We start from the raw sequence: 6,403 nt of genomic DNA on the forward strand, positions 1-6,403 counted from the left end.
GCAGAGATGAATTTGGACAGCAAGTTGTAGAGGATATGACCTTCCGTTCTTATTTTGATGTTATGGTATTACATTTTGGATGAGTCGACCAATACCTGATATCATTTCAGGCCATGACGGAAGGGAATGAATGGTGGAGAGAAAACCTGTATGACATCATAATGCTCATAGGCGGATCTAGGGGGGGGGGGGGGGGTCAAGGGGGCACGTGCCCCCCTCCTAGAACCTAAAAAAATATGGAAGATTTTAATAAAGTCCCATTATCATTGCATTCATTTTGTATTACGAGGTATCCTTGTGCCCCCAGAAGAACAAAATACTGGACACGGCCGTGCTTGTGCCCCCCCCTCCAGAAACATATCCTGAATCCGCCCCTGGTCATGCTCTTACCAAAGGCGACCAAAGGATCACGGGTTAACGTCCCAACCGACCGACGGTGTTGAGGTTGGAGTGTTCTCCACAAAAAAACTCAATTTGAGAACAAGCATTTTCTGAAATACTGCGGAATTATAACCCGCGACCTCATCTCTTGCGGACCTCTGTACACTGCGGAATTATAAAACAAGACCTCACGGTGGGATTCCAACAATCTAGATACTTTTCTACTTCTGGTCAGACTTTATAAAGGTAAGATGTAGCTCAAAAGAATAAGATAATTAAACTGGCCATCGGGAGCTCTTAAGGTTATCGGTACTTGCATCACCTCATCACACAAGCAAAGAGGAAATATGAAGAGAAAGAATAGGAGGAAATTTCCTGCAGGAATATAACTTTAGGAAATACGTTAAACATGACCTTATTAAATTTTATGTAGCTATAAAAAGAAGAGTCTAGGAACTATAAAATGGTCACTCCGCGATAGCAGCGTTCTTCGCACAAAGATAAGCCGCGGATTTTAAATTTTAATATATGTTTCGAAATAATTTTTCTCCTTTCATTGGTAAATATTAACTATTAAAAGAAATCCCAAGAAATGAGAAGGATAAAAGGCGAAATGATTTTACCATATAAATGAGTGCTGTTCAAAATTCAGATAGACAACATCACATCCCTACGAGTGCAGAGCTGAGAATTCATGTTATAATATTTGGAGAAAGGTAAGTGTATTTTTAAATATAATTCCTTTTTACATTTCATTATAAAAAATTGTAAATATCGGTATTGAAGCTCTTGGCAATAAAATTCACATTGCGCTCATGATAATCTTCTTACAATAGCCAACTACTTCAGTCAACAATTAAAATTACTTGTTATTTCTCCGCACATAAACACGCTGGCAGACTCACCAAGTTTTTTTAGAAAAACTTCAGATTTTCTGCTTCTGAGAACTAAGATATTCTGACATTTTACTGATTTCTGAGAATTTATGACATTCTTTTAATAAAAAAAATTTTCATCCAGGGACTATGATTGGGATTTTAATTGTTAGAAAATTTTACACTTAGCTCCAGCGAAAAATTTCAGGAACTTTTTTAAAAATAAATCAAAACATTTCCATTCATCGAGATAAATTCTATCCTAGGATAGAAAAATGAAATGTTTTTTGTGTATGATGATATTTTTGTGTATGTAAAATGATATGTTATCTGCTAATACCGGATACTTATTAATGAAATATTTTGAATCGATTGACTGATTAATGAAACACCCAACTAGTTTTGATGTATTTTATTTAGTTTTGATTATCTTTTTAAACCGGAAAAATTTAAGTTTATACTTTCTGATGATTAACGGAAATTATATGTTGTTATCTAGAATTTGATCCACATATGTCGGCCGAGAACTTATTTCAAATAGCCCGAAACAGTTTTCAAGTAAATTTTAATTTACTTGAAAATTTAGCAAAATAATTTTTTTTCTTCTTGTCTTTACCTCATTAATTAATGGTAAAATAATTATTGGAGGTATTATAGGTTAAATGTATGTGGTGCAAAAAAATTTGTTATCCAACGTTTCAGTTTATTTCATATTAATTTCAATAAATATGTGCAAAGTTAAGCCCTGATGATAGCTTTAAATAAACTTAAACGTTAGCTAACAACTTTTTTGCATCACATACATTTCACCTATACTCCAAGAATTATTTTACCATAAATATTTAGCTACGATATTTCCATTCATATAAGTATCCTTTAAATTTATCAGATTAAAATATCGAAGTTATTAGAAATTAAGATGGCTAATTCTTCATGAGTAACGTTTTACAAGGCAATTTGATATATTTTTTCAGTGTATGTTTAGTAAAATGTCCAGAAAATGATCATAGATCTTGAAAATTTCGGCCATGGAACATAAAATTACATAAATGACCAAACCTAACCGACACACTATAAACACATTTAAGTAGTGTGGAGGAGAGCCCGGCACAGATCTTTGGCTCTCGAGTAATTTTAAAAATGAATGGAGAAAGTTGGGTCGCGTATAATGGCTACCTTGATTGGCTGCTTTCAAGTTCTCTCCCGCGTCTGTTCATCTCAGGCTACGACATGTTTCGCAGTTTGTTTCTTCAGGTCCGAAGTGACCTGAATAAGCAAACCGGAACGTTTACGAAACATGTCGTCGCCTGAGATGAACAGACGCGGGAGAAAATCTGAAAGCAGCCAATCATTGTTACTAATCCGCGGAAGCCTTCTTTCCAATGGCTGCCTTGACCAGGAAAGCCAAGGGTCAGTGAATTGTTTCCCGGTCCAAGATAATATTTCTCCACGGCATTTACATTAATCCGACATGTCTATTTTTGCTACGGTATTTGATATCCTTTTTTTCTCATCCCTTCTATCCCAAGAGAAGCAACATGGCGAAATTTGCGCTCTTCTGTGCCCTCATGATGATGTTGGCGGTTCACTTCACGTTGGCCACGGAACTGGAGGACGAATTGGTCGACACTCCTTCAGACAATACCTTGAATCGGCAGCGACGAACGCATTGCCCCAGTAATACTGAATCAATGCAGTACATGAACCAAATGTTGTACTCACTGACTGCACAAATGCAGATGTACCAACAGAGCCTTATGCAGTGCCAGCAGTTACTGTACTATCCACCACAGCAAGAGTATCCCCAGCAAAACGCACCCGCATATACTCAGATGCCACCGTTGAGAAAACAGAACTGATATTTCTCTCCTCCCTGGATACCGGACAAGAAGCGAATCCTGAGAGGGTTAGGAAGAGGGGGAAAAAGGAAATATTCATCCTCATATAATAAAAGAAAGTGAAAACTTGAGACTGAAATTTTATTTCAAAAAGAAGAAACCATATCTCCTCCTCGACCAATCATATTGTTTCTTGTATTTTTTGGCAACATGCTTGTCCTTCAAAACCCGACGCGATCACCTTGAAATGTTTAGTGTAAATTCAATAGGTCTTTGTAAACGTAAAATTCACAATATTATTAAACTGTTTGTTACCATTAATTTTCATTAACTCTCACGATTTGTGGCACTTAAGACCAATACGATACAAAATGGCGGATCCTGTTTTTCATCGATATTTTGCATTTATGTAGGATTATAAAAAAGTATCTCCGAGTTACCTCGACATGTTTATACCAAATATGCAGCAAAGGCTGTAAATCGTGATATCTAAAGGGGAATTGCGGCTACCCGCGGCACCGAAATTAAGATCGATTTTAAATTTCATGTATCGTTACATGGAGAGTCACACGGAGAAATTCCTAGTAATTAGGAGAGAAAGAAACCTTAAAATACCAAACAAGAAAATATATTGCTCAAAGAAATGAGCAGAAAATAAAAAGCTATCGCATTAAAAAGAACAATTAAAATTCTATAAGAAACAAAAAATAAAAAATAAACAAATAAAAAATAAACCAACCCTATCCACTACTTAAAAAAAAGGTAGCCTAATTTCACAATAGGATGAGAAAATGCTTTTCTCCAACATCCTAAGCTCATAATAATTGCTCTCAAGACACATAGGGTTTTAAAATCGTAGAATGTGTAGGGTTTCGTTCATAAGTTCAATTAATTCCAAATTTCTCTCATTTTTATACTGTTTTTTTGCCCAGGAGGTGGAAACATCTACGTTAATATGTCCTAATTCACGCTACCTCTTGGTTTGGCTACCCAAAAATTGGCCGCCCATATCCATAACTCTTATGCTTAACGTGTTAGGACACGGCATTAGATTTTTTCTGGTCGTAAATATGGCGCTCAAGCTCAAAATATTTCACTAAGCATCTCCATCCTCCAAAAATCCAATCAGTCGCATTCCAAAGCGCGTTTAGACATAAACAGACGAAGCGATATTTGCATACTACTTTGGAAAAAAATGGGAGGTAACGGTGAATATAAATATCTAACTTCATATAACCAAGAAAATATATTATTTGGGATTCATTATATTTTAGTGAGCATGAAATTAACCTACTTATATCGAAAATAAGGGTTTAAAAAGGAAATCCTTGTCGTTATCAGTGAGTAACATCCAAGGCTTGTGACATGATAATCTAAATAATCATCCAAAAAGTTCTCTTGCCATCTTTATAAAGACTTGAGTAGGTACTTACATTTCCTTCTGTTCAAGTGAATTCCAGTTGCATTTTTGTGAATACTAAAACACCGCAGGGAAAATAAATAAATAGTAATGCGGGATATTGCTGATGAATTTTCTCGTTGTTCAATGTATTGGTGGCTATGTTATAACAACACGTGTCTCAAAATATGGCCGGTTTGACACAGGTATGTTGAACAAAGTGTAATAACATTAAATAATAAAATTCAAGCAAAAAACAACTCTTTGTTGGCAAGTGCTTCTTTTTCAGTTTAATGAATTTTTAGTTTTTTTAATTTTAGCGTATAATAATAAAAATATTAATCGTTTTTTGTTCCCCTGAAAAGTTGCTATTTCTGAGATGCGTGTTGTTAGAACTTAACCATCGATATTTGATGTAGATAACGTGAATGTACCCAACCATTTATGGGAAATCTACACGTGCTAAGATTATTTCCCATTGTATAAAATAACGCAAGTTACCAGTCCCAGGATGCGTAACGAATCGCGCATGACGCGAATGAGCGCACGGCCTTGAATCCACCGTTCCGAAATGCGTCGAGACATGATGCACTGATGCCTGAGTGCGATTCGGATTGTTTTGATGCGTCGCGAGCTGGAAGTATTCCGCAGATCAAATTGCCCGCAAAGGGCCAATGCCAACATCGTTAAGATATTTCCTCAATTCCGGTGAAGCCATCAGCCAATTTACCGAAATTTAATATGAACAGGTAAATTGCCATGAAAAATGATTTAGGGGTTCCCTGATATTCTAAGAAGAATAAACTTAAGGGCGGTATCATCGCCCTGCATCATAATATGATTTTTAGATTTTTCCTTCTCTTATTTTGACCTCATTTAATTGATGATGTAATAATCTTGGCGTAAAGATCAAATGTATAAGATGCAAAAAAAGTTGTTGGCCAACGTTTCACTTTGTTTAAAACCATCGTCAGGGCTTAGCTTTGCACATATTTATTCATCAAATAAATAAATATGTGCAATATTTATTGATCCCATTTGATAAACGAATTAAAAATACTAAAGTCAACGGCAAAGACAAACCATTGCCAACAAAAAATGCAACAACTAACATTCTTTGGTAATAATTCATATTTCTGCAAAATATAATGTTTTTAATATACTGAGGCCAGAATCGCAAAGGGAAAAAAATTTTTTTCTATTTTATTTTCCGTGACGTACTTACTGGTGAGATACCTTAACAAATCTAAACAACGCTGCATCTCTTCAGGAGTTAATTGATGTACAGCAGATGTTAATCGATGTATAGGTGAATAACGTGAAGAATTCATGATCCAACAGTTTTATTAGAACCTGGGGGTTTTACAGGAGCAGGATTAGTTTGCACTCTAGAACTCATAGTATATCTTGTATATAATGTTTTTCTATATCTTATTTGCACAATGACAGCTGAATATGGATTGTCAAAATCACTGGAATCTCCACGTAAACAACCAAAGTATTGTTCAGGAATTATTCTTTTACTACCTTGATCACAAATATATTGTTTCAGAGAAGTTTTTTCATCAGAGGTATGTGACGGATGGCGACAGCCTGGATATATCTTCAAAATAACTTTCTTTGGAATTTTATTGTACACTTTCACATTATCAATATCTTTATGAGTAGCAACAGCGATTGATCAATATTTGATCAATAAATATGTGCATATTTATTGATCAAATAAATAAATATGTGCAATGTTAAGCCCTGATGATAGTTTTAAATAAACTTAAACGTTAGCTAACAACTTTTTTGCATCATATACATTTTGACCTATACTCCAAGAATTATTTTACCATAAATATGATTATTGGAATTGATACCAGTTCCAAATTAATCATCAATGTGTTTTCCTCTTTCTGATTGTT

At 35.0% G+C, this 6,403-nt stretch overlaps 1 long non-coding RNA gene across 1 annotated transcript; it reads left to right on the forward strand.

Moving 5' to 3' along the window:
• Positions 1-1,027: 1,027 nt before the first annotated feature.
• LOC124154133 lies at positions 1,028-3,225 on the forward strand. The gene is made up of 2 exons (XR_006863839.1): positions 1,028-1,097; positions 2,786-3,225. It is a non-coding gene; the product is annotated as an uncharacterized LOC124154133 (long non-coding RNA).
• The last annotated feature ends 3,178 nt before the right edge of the window (positions 3,226-6,403 follow it).

Source organism: Ischnura elegans, chromosome 2 (assembly GCF_921293095.1).
Source record: "Ischnura elegans chromosome 2, ioIscEleg1.1, whole genome shotgun sequence".
NCBI classification, from domain to species: domain Eukaryota; kingdom Metazoa; phylum Arthropoda; class Insecta; order Odonata; family Coenagrionidae; genus Ischnura; species Ischnura elegans.